General features: G+C 39.5%; 1 long non-coding RNA gene across 2 annotated transcripts in view; it reads right to left on the bottom strand.

Moving 5' to 3' along the window:
- LOC131440753 (uncharacterized) overlaps positions 1–13,294 on the bottom strand; it is a 158,742-nt gene that overhangs the window by 6,941 nt on the left and 138,507 nt on the right. For both annotated transcript variants that reach the window (XR_009231450.1, XR_009231444.1), the window contains one exon: positions 8,904–8,936. This is a non-coding gene — a long non-coding RNA (uncharacterized LOC131440753). The remainder of the gene's footprint in view (positions 1–8,903; positions 8,937–13,294) is intronic.

Consider the following 13,294-nt stretch of genomic DNA (forward strand, 5'->3'; position numbering starts at 1 on the left):
AAATTAGAATACTTCTATCATCAGTTTACTTTCAAACACTTTGAAAATTGTTAACATTTTGTCTAATTATAGACTTTTTTTATATGAAACCCAGGAACTGGTGGGAGAATCGTGTAGAAGGTGATAAATGTCAGTGTGGACTGTATGGAATGAGCAGTAAAAACTTTAGCACAACAGGTGTTGTAACACACACAGCCCGAGGGCTATCGTCTCTATTTGAGTCCTGCAACAGGAAATGTCTTTTGCGGCTTTAAAAATGCTCAAAATTGGAAAAAAGGTTACCTAAAATACTGACATTTTAGTACATTGTTTAACCTCAAACCTTCTGTTGTTGAAGGGATGAAAAATAAACCTTATTCCCCTGCTTTTCTTGCACATTTTTGCTGTTGCCGCGCTAATACTGCACTCATTTTCACACCAGATTTGTTTTGCGCATCCATGTGTTGCGCACGTGATGAATAAAACCGCTCAAACTGTTGATTATTTTGTCAAATCCTCTCCTCCCAGCCCCTACGTCGTATAAACACGACATCATGCCAGGAAATAGATTTGTGTTTGGGTTGTTTTTTTTTTCTCGAGGCTTTAAAGTGCATGATGTTTATAAAATTCACACTCACTGACAGCTAATACAAAAAATGTCAAACATGCAGGAAGCCATTTTTCCCCCCCCCTCATGCAGCAACACACTGCACATTCTGTCTATCCCTCTCTCACACACACTGACATACACATGCATACAATCATACTTTCTCTCTCTCTCTCTCACACACACACACACACACACACACTGCAGTGGTGGCCTGTGTGCCCGAGTCAAAGGTGCATGCTCGTCGCCCAGGTGCAGAGCAGATAGGGTTGCAGTGCGTAAACGGCTAATTCCAGCACGACTGTGGGAACGCCAGCTGCCCCCGTATTTCTCCAAAATCTGAAATTGTTTTGGATTGACGCGCCAACAGAAGGACCCGACATGCAAGAGTGAAAGCAGCTCGTTTCCTGTGTCTTCCCACGTCAATAAAATAACTGCTCGGTACCGTGGCGAAAACCTAACTTCTGTTCTCCAGCTTCCCCCCCACCGCCTCTCACTGTGTTTGATAGATGATACGGAATGTTTTTGAGCGTTATCAAAGCAGGAGGACTCGAGCAGAGAAGATGCATATGTTTGACCATTAAAACCCTCGCACAATATCACCAGGGCTTTTTCAAGGGAAGTCAAATGGCGCCACTGTGTTTCCGCAACCTTAAGACCCTCGGCACACTGTTTGGTCCAAATGAGATCGCTCGCAGTTTGACTCGTAATGAGATGAACTTTCCACACAGTCCACACAACCTTTAAACCTTTTCCCCAAACTTGTCTTTGTTGTGCTACTGCTGTACATTCACTTTTTTTTTTTTTTTTTTTTTTTAAGAGAGTTCATTTTGCAGAACACAGTGGTGGATTTATAAAAATCTGTTGTTTTTTTTGTAATTGTTGATATGGTTAAACCTTACCTCTTAAAAACAAAAAAGTTACAAAAAAAAACAAAGCATCAAATGTGGAAATACCTCTTTTTTTTGCTTATATGCATTTCTTTGGAGTTGGAATATTTCACTATACATTTGACCAAATTAGTTTTTCATTATTTTTTTTTTTTTAATTTCTGATGGGAAAAAATGCTATAAATGTTTCGCTATGAATTCTAAATTACTATTGCTATTACTATTATTATATTACTATTACTATGTTATTTCACATACATGTCACATTGAAGTTTTACAGTATTTATCTTTAATTAATTCCATATTAAAACTTGTGTGCATTGTGTTTATGTTGGATACAACCCCAGCATATAGTAAATATAATATAGTAAGTATTTATTTTCTTATTGTATTATATATACACATATATATGTATATATATATGACCATATTTGTAACCATCAATTTGAATCTGGGTCCCGATTAGACTGTGGTGGTGTTGTTGTTTTTTTCCTGCATGGATCACATGGAAACTTGTTGAAACGCGGCTAACTCCACAGCACAACAGATGCGTCAACATTCAACACTGTCGTTGACACTGTGTGGCAGCAGAGACAAGCCGGCTGTTGATGTCTCTTCTGCGGCAGCTTGTAAATTTTTTGCCGGACAGATGTTCTCCGTCAAGGCATTGGCCGACCTGCGAGACAGGATGAAACTGTTTGGACGCCGCTTGACCTACAAAGGGGGGAAGAAAAAAAAAGAAGAAAAAAAGAAACAGTTGAGGAGGACCGTTTGTCCCGGTGGCCCTTGAGAAGATTTGGTTTGTAGACGGATGAATGTGGACTGAGATCAGCAGAATGGCATCTGCTTTACACACCCACTCACACACACACACACACACACACACACAAACACACTGCTAAGATATCAGCAGTCAGCGCAGAGCTGCAACTGAGCAGCTTTTTCTGTCGATTTGTTTTTTTTTAAGGTTCTAGAAAGCGAAATCTCTCAGTGTTTCGGTCTCGCTTCGCTCTCAAATGTGCAACATCTCCAAAAAAAGAGACTGAAAGATCTGAATTCAAACAAAAGTGGAACTTTTTTGTTGTCTCTCTAATTTAAAATCAACTTACAGATAAAACGAAGCGTTGAACATGACATTAATGTGTCTATAAGGATTCTTCTTTCAGATTTTCTTCTTTATATGATAATATTTTACATTATTTTACTCATTCTGTGGACCTTTGTGTACTTGGTCACCTTTAAATGTGATAGAATTGAAACTACAGCTTGTGAACAATATGAATTTATAATAAGGGAGCTCTTCCTGGAGCTTCAGCACATTAACGCCAGGGTTTTTGGTCTCACTTCAAATCTGAATCCAGCCTCAATATGTGTTATGAAACACGCAGAGTTGATAAAGGTGATTATTGTGCGCACGTTAAAGGACTCACAGGTGACAGGTTTATCTCAGAGATGTCAAACGATCTTCAGGTGACAACAGCCCTTCCACCTTGAATACATAAATCACTTGCTCTCCATTTTCTTTCTCACCAATTAGAGACGTCTGCGGTGACAGAGCACCACATTGCACTCTTGGACCTCCGTCAGCGGGGGGATGAGGCAATTCTCTGCTTGTGTGAAATGGTGCTGGCAGTCGCCGCCACTCGCATTCATTCCCCACATAAACTCCTCTTTTTTTGCAGTTTCCTCCCCCGGCGATGCGCGGAGCACAATAGTCTCACTGAGCGGCAACGATTAACACATAAAAGCGACACAGGGAATCTCACTGCTAGATACTAGCGCACATGAGAGGGCAAAGCATTCATATCATGCCAAGAACTTCAGTGGGAGCCCCTTCTATCTGATTGGTGATCTTTTGTTTTGGCGTTGCCCTCAATTCGAGGGAACGTGCCCAATCAGATTACGAAGAGGGAGGCAGAGCGAGACGACAATTGCTGTTTTCTATTTACTGCGTCTATCTCCAAACGGCTTCACTTAAGGCGGCCGCAGATAAGTCAAGTCTTCATCTCGGTTCTTCAACTTTTTAACCCCCACCACCCTCCCCCCCCCCCACCCCCCATTCTTAGTCGTCATCACTCACATAGATTTGCTTTTGCACAGTAGTGTTCAGAAGCTAAAGCTGGATTAGATTCCAACTTGAGCACAATCAGATATTCTGGTGAGCTTAGGGGCTTTAATCCAAAACTTCAATCAGGGACACAAGTGAGAGGTGATCTTAAGAAAGTATTTAAGGCAGCAGATGAAGAAAAACAAGGGATTATTGAACGAATCAACACTTGTCAACACGTTTTGGCCTTAAATACAATGTCTGACCATACGCAGTCTGTGTTTTAATCTTTATTGATCAAACTATCTACTTTTAATCAGCCAAATTCTACTTTATAGTCCCAGAGATTGGAGTATTTTGTCTAATGTTGATGTTGTTTCTTTTCATTTAGCTCCTTCAGCAGGTATAACACGATGCCAACACACAACTTCAGGCGCCAGACTGTCCGTATCATTATATCTAATGTGGTTTTCTACAGACAACAAACACTGTAAACACCACCGTCAGAACCTGCCAGGACCAAGAAACACTGAAATGTACTGTACGCTGTAAATCACGTCGCTAGATTTCAACAAATTGGATTTATTTGCTTCCAAAGTTGAGGCAAAAAGATGATACAACACTTAGAATGAGGGAAAATAAAAGTTCTGCATAAAAATCTGCTATGATTGAGAGATCTGTGACATAACAGTAAAGCAGAAACAGTGATGTGTGACACACTGTGTGTGTGTGTGTGTGTGTGTGTCAAGTTTCCATTCTGGCTCGGTCTCTCTGTGAGTTCTGATCCGAATTTTGGGTCTGACGTGAGCCGGACTTCAGGTAAGTTGTTTTCTCTTGATTGTAATATTAACAAAATAAGGAGATTTAGTTTAGTTGCACTTATTTTCTTCTTTTTTTTAATTACCTTTCTGTGGTGTATTGTAAAGCTTGACGCCACAAATTGTGAATTTCACGTGTGAGAGGAATCAACACCACGCCATACGTCAGAATTAAATTGCACTATGTGGTTGTATTGCATCGCACGCATGAGGTAAAAAACATATGATTATACTCGTTGATGAGTGAATATTTCACAGATTCATAATGGTACCATGTGAATGTGTGTGTGTGTATACATTAGTGTCACTGGTTTATTAATTTACATGATAATAACGTGATCACTTATACATATGTTGTAAATAGATGATATCGCAGTCATTAAGGCGAATGTATTTGTGCATTTTTTATCGTGTTTTAATGGTTTGAAAAAGCAAGGCTTATTTTTTTTTATAAAATGTGCATAAATATTTGTAAACGAAGTTTAACAGATGAAGGGAAATTCAAATCACACAGAGTCAAATACAAAGGTGTTTTGGCGGTGACAGTTTGGTGCATAGAAGGGTTAACGTTATCGTTTAAAAAATATTCTATGCTAATAAGAGAGGATATCTTTAATTCTGCAGACTTTTTTAAATGAAACACACAGCGATTGATGGTTTGTCTTTAATGTCTTGGCACAAAGTGACGCACATCTTCTGTCGTGTTAGACATTTGCAGACTTTACTCTGTAGTTATTGATTTAACACTGTCAGTTACAGCCTACTTTGTTTCAATTCATTTCAGGAAAAGAAAGGGTTTAGTCTTTCTACTCTAAGATTGAACCAAATCTGATCAAAATAAGGTATAGTAATATTTTTTATTCAGAAAGTCAAGGTGAGAACATTATATGAAAATTCAAGCACAGTTATTTCTTTTTATTCTACTTTACGGGATTCAATATTACCGTAACGTGCCTTAAAATAACGTGACTAAAAACTCTTCAAATATTCTAGTGAAAGAGTTTGTGGTAATTAATATTTTTTTTTTCCTCCTTTCCTGCAGCACTTTCATACATTACAGTCAAACTGCACAATTAGTGCTTTGGAAATACCAGCCAGGCTGTGCAGAAGAGTGTGTGTGTGTGTGTGTGTGTGTAGCGGGGGGTTCCACTAAATCAAGTGGGATTCACAAACCAAAGCCTCTTGTTGATGCTGCCACAGTATAATGAGATCCTGACTGACTGTACGCACTGACCAGTGTTGGGGTTTTGTGTTGAAATCGTGTTTTGATTATCACTTGTCCTTTTTGGTCCGGGTTATTTATTTATTTATTTACTTTATTTTTTAGTGTGTGTCAAATGCTGTGTGACCCTGAGTCAACTGCAGTTCATGCGTCATCTGAACTTGTCACAGACCCAAATCTGCTTTCTGATCGTCGTGAAAATTGAAAAAAAAAACAAAAAACAGCAACACAATTGATTGATCGCTGTATAAACAGAAGTGAACTGTTAAATTCATTCAGCATTCGAGACAAATATTTAGCTGTGACAGGATACAAATGAACTCAATATTATATGAATCAGCCATTCAATCTAATCAACCTTGAACCGACAACAACCATGAAAGTTATTTATTTTCTCTCTCTTCGGTTTTATTTTAATAATTTGAGGGCATAACAAAATCATATAAAACAAGTTAAAAACAAATAAATATAAGCTCACATTTATCTAATAAAAAAATCAAAGCATTAAAAAGAAGACGGCAGAATAAAGAGACTTTATCAGACGTTAAATGTAAACATTGTCACTGCAAATAGAATATATATATTTACTTTGACAAGGTGAAAGTGTATTTTCATAGCTTATTGTTACATGATAAAATCTAAATGATACAATAAAATACACAATATTTTTTGTGAGTTGACTTTCTTAGATTTTGTATTAGAAAAAAAGAAAAAAGGCTGAAACTATTTTAATAGTAAACATAATTTACTGATACACCAAAGGTAATTAAGAATACCACATATTTCAGTATTTATAATAGCAAAAATTAGATTTAAGGAGCCAACAGTGACAAGAATTTGAGTCTATATTTTGTGTACATGCATGAGTATTGTTAAATAAATTCATGTAAATTCCAAAATGTTCCAAATATCCACTGTTTCACAGATTCAGCTCCTCATTAGAAGAGAGAAAACACTTAATATTTTATTCAGATCATAGGAGGACACTCGCATTCTCTAGTGAAACCAGACTGGTGAAATTATTTACGAGCTGGACACAGTTAAAAGCTGCAGCGGCACTCGCGATTCACTCACCGCTGTGTTTAAAAGTTGACTAAAGACTCTAAAGAAATCTCATCACAAAGTTGGGATTTATCTTCTTCTTCTGTGTGATTATATATATATATAATATAATATAATATATATATTTTTAAAGAGAAAAAACTCTCTACAATGTTGAGTTTGTGGCACAGAGAGAACAGAAGGGTGTTTGGAGGCGGCTGAGCCTGCACGGTGAGAGGCAGTTTTTAAACTGTAGGGTGCAGCAGTCGTCTTTCTAACAGGACGAGCGGGAAGCAGCCACAGAGCCGAGCCAAGCAGAGCAGAGCAGAGCAGAGCAGAGCAGAGCAGAGCAGAGCAGAGCAAAGAGCTGGAGGTGGAGGAGGCAGAACAGACTGAGGCCTCAACACAAGAACCACTATCACTACAAAATGAGGAGGAGGAGTGGGGGGGTGGTAGTGGTGGTGGCGGGAGGGTGATGTGTAATTACAGACTACATAGCAACACCCCGTCGTAATTTACATTACTTGATGTCATGGAAAAAATATTAGATGAAGATTGTTTTTTTTTGTTTTTTTCCGCGGCGCGTAACACGACAGAGGGGATCCGGGCGAGTGATGCAGGACGGGAAATTGTTCACGCGCACACACACACACACACGCACATATCTAACAGGCCACTTGACCACTTAAGTTGCAGTGATTATGCCATTAACTGACATGAACCTTCGGCCAATTCACAGCATCGCTGACGAGCGGCCAATCACGGGAACAGACCCGACGTTTCACACGCAGCCTGCTGAATGAAACAATTAACGGAGCGGCTGTTTCAGACAATTTTTAGCTGCAGTTTTGTGTCGACTTTCACTAAAAACTATTTATTTTTCTTTTAACGGCAGGACAGAACATGTACTCAGCAACCTAACCCAGGTCTATATTTACATGAGGGTGGAGAGCTGTGTTGTTGCATCCAAACCAACACGGATACTGATACTTTTTTGGTTTGGGAGTACGACTACAACTACAGTACGGAACTTTCATTACTAAAATGTTTTTTTGTCAAAGCAAAAATAAAAAAAAAAGGAAGAGCAAATCATTTTTTCCAGATCACATCTGATCTTTTGATTTGAGAAAGCAGAATAGTTGGTGATAAAGTTTTTGACTGATTTGAAAACCACTGAAATAACCAGTTAGATGCTCCTCCAATGTATCATTTTAAACAATTAAGTATTTAAATAATCCAAGTTTTAGATAATGCAGGTGACAAATATTCCCGTGCCTATGTAACGCATTGAAATAGGTCTGCATGTTACAATTATTTATAGGCATGAATAACCCAAACCAGATGAAAATAATCCCACTCCATGGCTGTTTCCAAACTTCACAGGATAACACATCTGCTGGCAATTACAAGCAGGTACTCGCTAATCTGTCCTGATTCATTCTGGAAGCGGCAACGGCCTCGTGCAGACAAAAGCAGTTTTCCAAGTGTTTCGCTGCAGAGAAGGTGATGAAGGCTGTTTACTCCTCGTCTTAGCGGCGATACTGTTCGGGGGGCGAGACCGGCAGCGGTCCCTATTAGCAGAGATGAGAAGTTCAAGTGGACCTGAGGGTATTGATTTTGAGAAGTTTATGCCAAATATTGGGAGTGAAGCTGTTTGTTTTTTAAGTGGGATCTGCTTGCTTGATGTTTTAGAGTGGAGAGACGACCTGACTCACTAATGTGGCGCTTATAAAACATATACAGTACGCAATGTGTGTTTTCAAAGTTGACATGGACACTTTAATGGGACGCAGTCATCGCCTCTCCCCCTTGGCGGACAGCTTCATATGGAAACTGTGAAGTTACAGCAGTTATTTTCAATGGTTTTAACAGGACTGTGCAAGTTGGACTTTGAATTCTCATCGGACGATGGTTTGATCTGTGGATGTTGTAGTTCTAAACCTCATGTTTTTCCAAGACAATGATCAGTGCACATCGCAGTAAATGAGATCACCTCGCAGCGAGCACAACTCAGTCATCGTAAAAATTATGAGGGGAAAAACATCAGAAAATGCAAATGAAGACGACAGTACTATTTCCACCTCTATTCTGAGTTATTTTCACCCTCGACATCATGAAAATAAACAATGCCGTGAAAAGAATGATGCTCCCTTGTCATTTGTCATACGCGCACATATGGGAAAATGAAATTTCAATTTGAATGAATGCTTTCAATTTAAAGTCTGTCCAGGACTTCTATGCCCAAAGGCCAACACGACATACTGTATTATGAGAACATCCCTTTTGATCACGCTCTTACCTTTTCATCTCCATGTCACTGCCAAACCAGCACCTGGAAAAAAGACAAAAAAAAAAGGTATAGTGAGTCTCTTTAAGTACACAGTCTACAAATGACACTGACATGGACGTCCATCGCGGCTGTCACATGAAGAAGACACATTAGTAAATAACAGTGGGTTGATAACAGTGAAAATGCACCATCAAATGTACTTCATAATGCTTTATGGCTGCCATTCGCTGACATTTATATATCACTTTTTAGTGATGGGCCAATGAAACGCCGGCTTTGAAATAAAGTCGGCCATGATTCATGTCTCTGCTGTGTCAGTCTTACATTAATATTATGACCACATCCATCATGTTGGCCATCTATAATGAACAGATGCTGTAAAACACAATTTGGCATGACAAGAAGGAGAGGTGGAGGGAGAATGTTTCACTGCTGGCAGTGTGTTGCTGTAGCAGTGGAGCTTGAACCATGAATCTGCAGAAATAGTCAAAATGTTCCTTTACTCCGGATAACCTGTTTGCTACGGGACAGGAGGAGTGTTTTAAAAAGGATAAAGAATGAAAAACTCAGAGGTTTAACGAAGTTTGCAAACACTTACTGTTCTCTCTGAATGTCTGAGTGGTGTGAGGCAAAAAAAAGAAAAGTTAGCAAAACTTCAAAGAAACGTGCAGTCGTCATCGTTTCTTTGCTTCTTCGCCTGTTAATCATGTGAATTTTAATGCATGTCCTGTGTAGAAAACCTCAGAAATCCCCGAGTGAAATGACTTAATTTCAAGGTGACGCACATTTTAAGTACATGTTTAACCCACAGTGGGAGAAATTGTGGTCACAACTTCATGTACAAATCAACTAAAACTTTCACTTTAGACTCTAAACTTTAAACTTTAGTTTTAATGTATGGATTTATTCGCATGATGAAGCACAGAGATACTGTCATCGTGAATCACTATGAAGTCCGTCAAATTTCAACTCCCCCGTTTGAATATTAAGCCAAAATGTACTTTTTAAAAGCTATTCAAGTTTCTCTAAATGTCATTTTTCTATCTGTAAATAACTAAATACAGAAACAAAGTCAAAATAATGAACATTTAATGTTTTTCTTTACCAGTAGGGCCTTATGTCTTCACCGAAAGCATTGTTTCCAAGACATGTCCACAAAACAACTCTACATTGTGTAGTTTATATGACAGGCCAGATGTGAAGCATGTGCATAAAGCTTGCATACATGTGTAAAAAACATAAGAGGAGAAAGACAACAGCAGCAAAGATGGTAACAGTAAATACAAGAGCAAGAGAGTGGGGTGGGGCTGCGTACTGCGTAATGGTTGCGTACCGGTTGTATTCATGAATACGCTATGGTGACTTTTTGAGATTTGTCGTGAGGCTAAAATGCCGATATGATACAAAACTCATTCTCATTCTTTACCAACAGATTCAGTCACAATGGTCAGAAGCATTTGACCTGCAAACCCTAAACCCTCAAATGAAAAGAAGAAGCATTAAAAGACCGTGACGACAAAGGTGAACGCTATTCTTTTTATACCTTTTGCACAACTTTCACATGGAAGCCTTGTATAGTTTCCATTGTCAATGTTGCCATAAGCAAAACAGAGTATTGAGAGTTTGCAACACACACCCGGCACCAAAAATACTCCCCAGCTTCTGGTACTATATTTGAGCAGCAGTGTACTATTTAGTGGCCAGACCACATGCAGTGGTTATAGGTGTCTTCTGTCATCTTAAACTGTGGGCAGAGACTGGGTATTATTATTTTTTTCTCTCCATGTTTTCTACTGGGAGACATGTAGTCACTTTTGAATTCTTCGGTATGCTGTTGCTCAAACAGATTCTTTTAGCATTTTGCCAGATTTCACTCTGCAACTCAGCTGTGATTTCCACACCGAGATTGGTCCCCCACATCTGTTTAGTAGCCTGTGTGATAACGCAGGTGGTGGCAATTAGTCCCCGCTCTAATATTTTGAAGAGGAATGGCTGTTTGTGTGTGTGTCTGTGTGTGTGTGTTTGCACTGTGGAGAATGGCCAATAAAGCTCAACTGGGCTGCTAAAAATGAAGTGCGAGTTAAAAGGAGAGTCTGTTTTCTGACAAGACATTTTATTCTTTTTGAATCTGAACGGCACCAGTCGCAGTGCACGCTTCTGCATTTATTTAATGAGAAACAATATCAAATATCTTGCTTTTTTTGTGTGTGTGGATATATTAGATTTGCAACAAGACAGAGTGAAAGTAAGTAAAGTATGTCCTGATGAAATCATGTGCCAAATTTTTACTTTTCTTTACCCCCACACAATCGCCGGCCTCTTTAAACACACAAAAATGCTAATTTGCTAAATGCATTTTCCTGAGTGTGTCCACAGCACTGATGAAGGTGCATATTTCTGCTTCCCCTCAAACGCTCTCATTTCCCCTCGCGCTCCGGTTGAACATTACACACAGTCTTGTTTTGTATGCAGATACCTCCCTTGCTCAGGGAAATTTTATTTGTACGCCGTCTTTGCTGCTAATGCAACAAATGAGAAATGGCGATCCGGGCCTCGGGAAATGCTCAGGCCCAGAAACTGGCACTGTGATGTTTGAGCATAAGCCTCCCCTTTAAAAGAGCGTGTTGATTCTCCATACTCCAATATTGACCAACCATCTCTGTTTGATGTATGCATGCCCCCCTCCACCCCTCCACGTACACACACGCATTCATAAACTCCCCCACTGCCATCCAAACCCAATGTTTGGGCTTAACTTGTTAGTTCTGCTTCTGGAATAGCTGCTGATGCCCCGAGATATTAGTGTATGATTGAGTGTTGTGATGGACCGACTGTCTGTCTGAGAGTTTGCACGCGCTCACTGATGGGTGACGGTTGTTTTGTAGCATCTCGCGGCACAAACTTGGTCGCGTTCATGTGTTTATAGCAGAAAACAATGTTGTTGTCATTCTGCAGAAACACACATGTGCAGCCATGGAGAGTCCACAACTTACTTTTTTGTGAACAGAAAAAAGTGCTACAATTAGTTTTGTTTTGTTGTTTTTTTTTTTACAAAACATTAACATAAAGTGGTTGAACTCGACATAAATCCAGACCCGATGCTGGATTTTTGGTCGACTTTTTGACCCGTGACTTATTACGTGATGTAGCATATCAGATTAAGGTTCTGATTAGGGCTAAATGATTAATCACTTTTAAATCAAAATCCCAATTTGAAACCACATGAAACAAATCACGGTAAAATTATTCATTAAAAAGAACAACATCAAGTTCTTTCTGCAACTCTCGTCTCGGGTGGGACAGAATGAATGTTATTGAGAGAGAAATATCAACATAACAGATAGGTATCTCCTTAAGATTAACAATAATCCCCGCTGAGGCTCTGTGGCAGATATCGAGGGCTGCCGAGAAGTTATCTCACCAGAAAAATATCCTTGTTTACAAATGTGGCTAAACAGTGGAAACCTAATTACTCTGAACTAGGTCAGAAATCGGCGACTAGGAGTAATCAAACTATAAGCAAGTGTGTACCACAACACCCTCCACTACAGTCTGTGCTGTACCTCGCTGTGTTTTCACCTTTGCCTAAACGCCGCACAGACTTCCTGCCCGTCTGTAATTTGTTAATCAAATCACCTGATGAGAATTCGGCAGTCTGGTTGTGATAAAGAAGAAATGGAGGAAGGAGTCTCTATTAATAGATCAGAAGACTTGTGGCCTGCAGATGACAGGAAGAGCGGCCTGTCATGAGGAATGCCTTTGTTATTTTTCATCCAGGGAGGAAATGAATTTCTTGTGATTTTTCAGAAATGTTGCCCGTGGGTGCAGGCGTCGCTGCGGAGAGGCTCAAGGAGAAAGAGACTGGAAGAGACAGGAGAGCGAGTCCATGCTGATGATGATGATGATGAGCCCTTTTCAGATTTTGATGCATCTGTCGTAGAGACGAACCATCTCAAAGAGGTTGGAAGAGGGTGGGCTCGTGTTTAAAAGGTTTGGAGATGGAGCGAGCTTCAGTGTGGGAGGCCCTTCCTTCTCTCGAAACTATCTTTTTGTGAAGTCCAAGAACGTAGTGTGTCATCATTTGATGTCTGTGTTGGAGTGCGATGAAGAGCAAGGCACCCGCTTGCTTTGAACACATCTCTCAATGCAACTACTTTTCCACAATGGACTCCATCTTTGATGCATGCAGCCAAACCATTACCTCATGTTATGTTGGTGACGACAAGCTGTAAAGTAGCTGTAATGAGATCTTATACATAAAAAGACTCAAGAAGCAAAGGATACGTCTACTCTAAAATATGACATTTATGACGGACGATGAACAACGTTCGACCCAAATCCAGTAAATTTGTCCTTTTCTTATCCTATTGTTCCTTGATAGACTGCTTTAATTGATGCTG

This window comes from Solea solea, chromosome 2, assembly GCF_958295425.1.
Source record: "Solea solea chromosome 2, fSolSol10.1, whole genome shotgun sequence".
NCBI lineage: Eukaryota > Metazoa > Chordata > Actinopteri > Pleuronectiformes > Soleidae > Solea > Solea solea.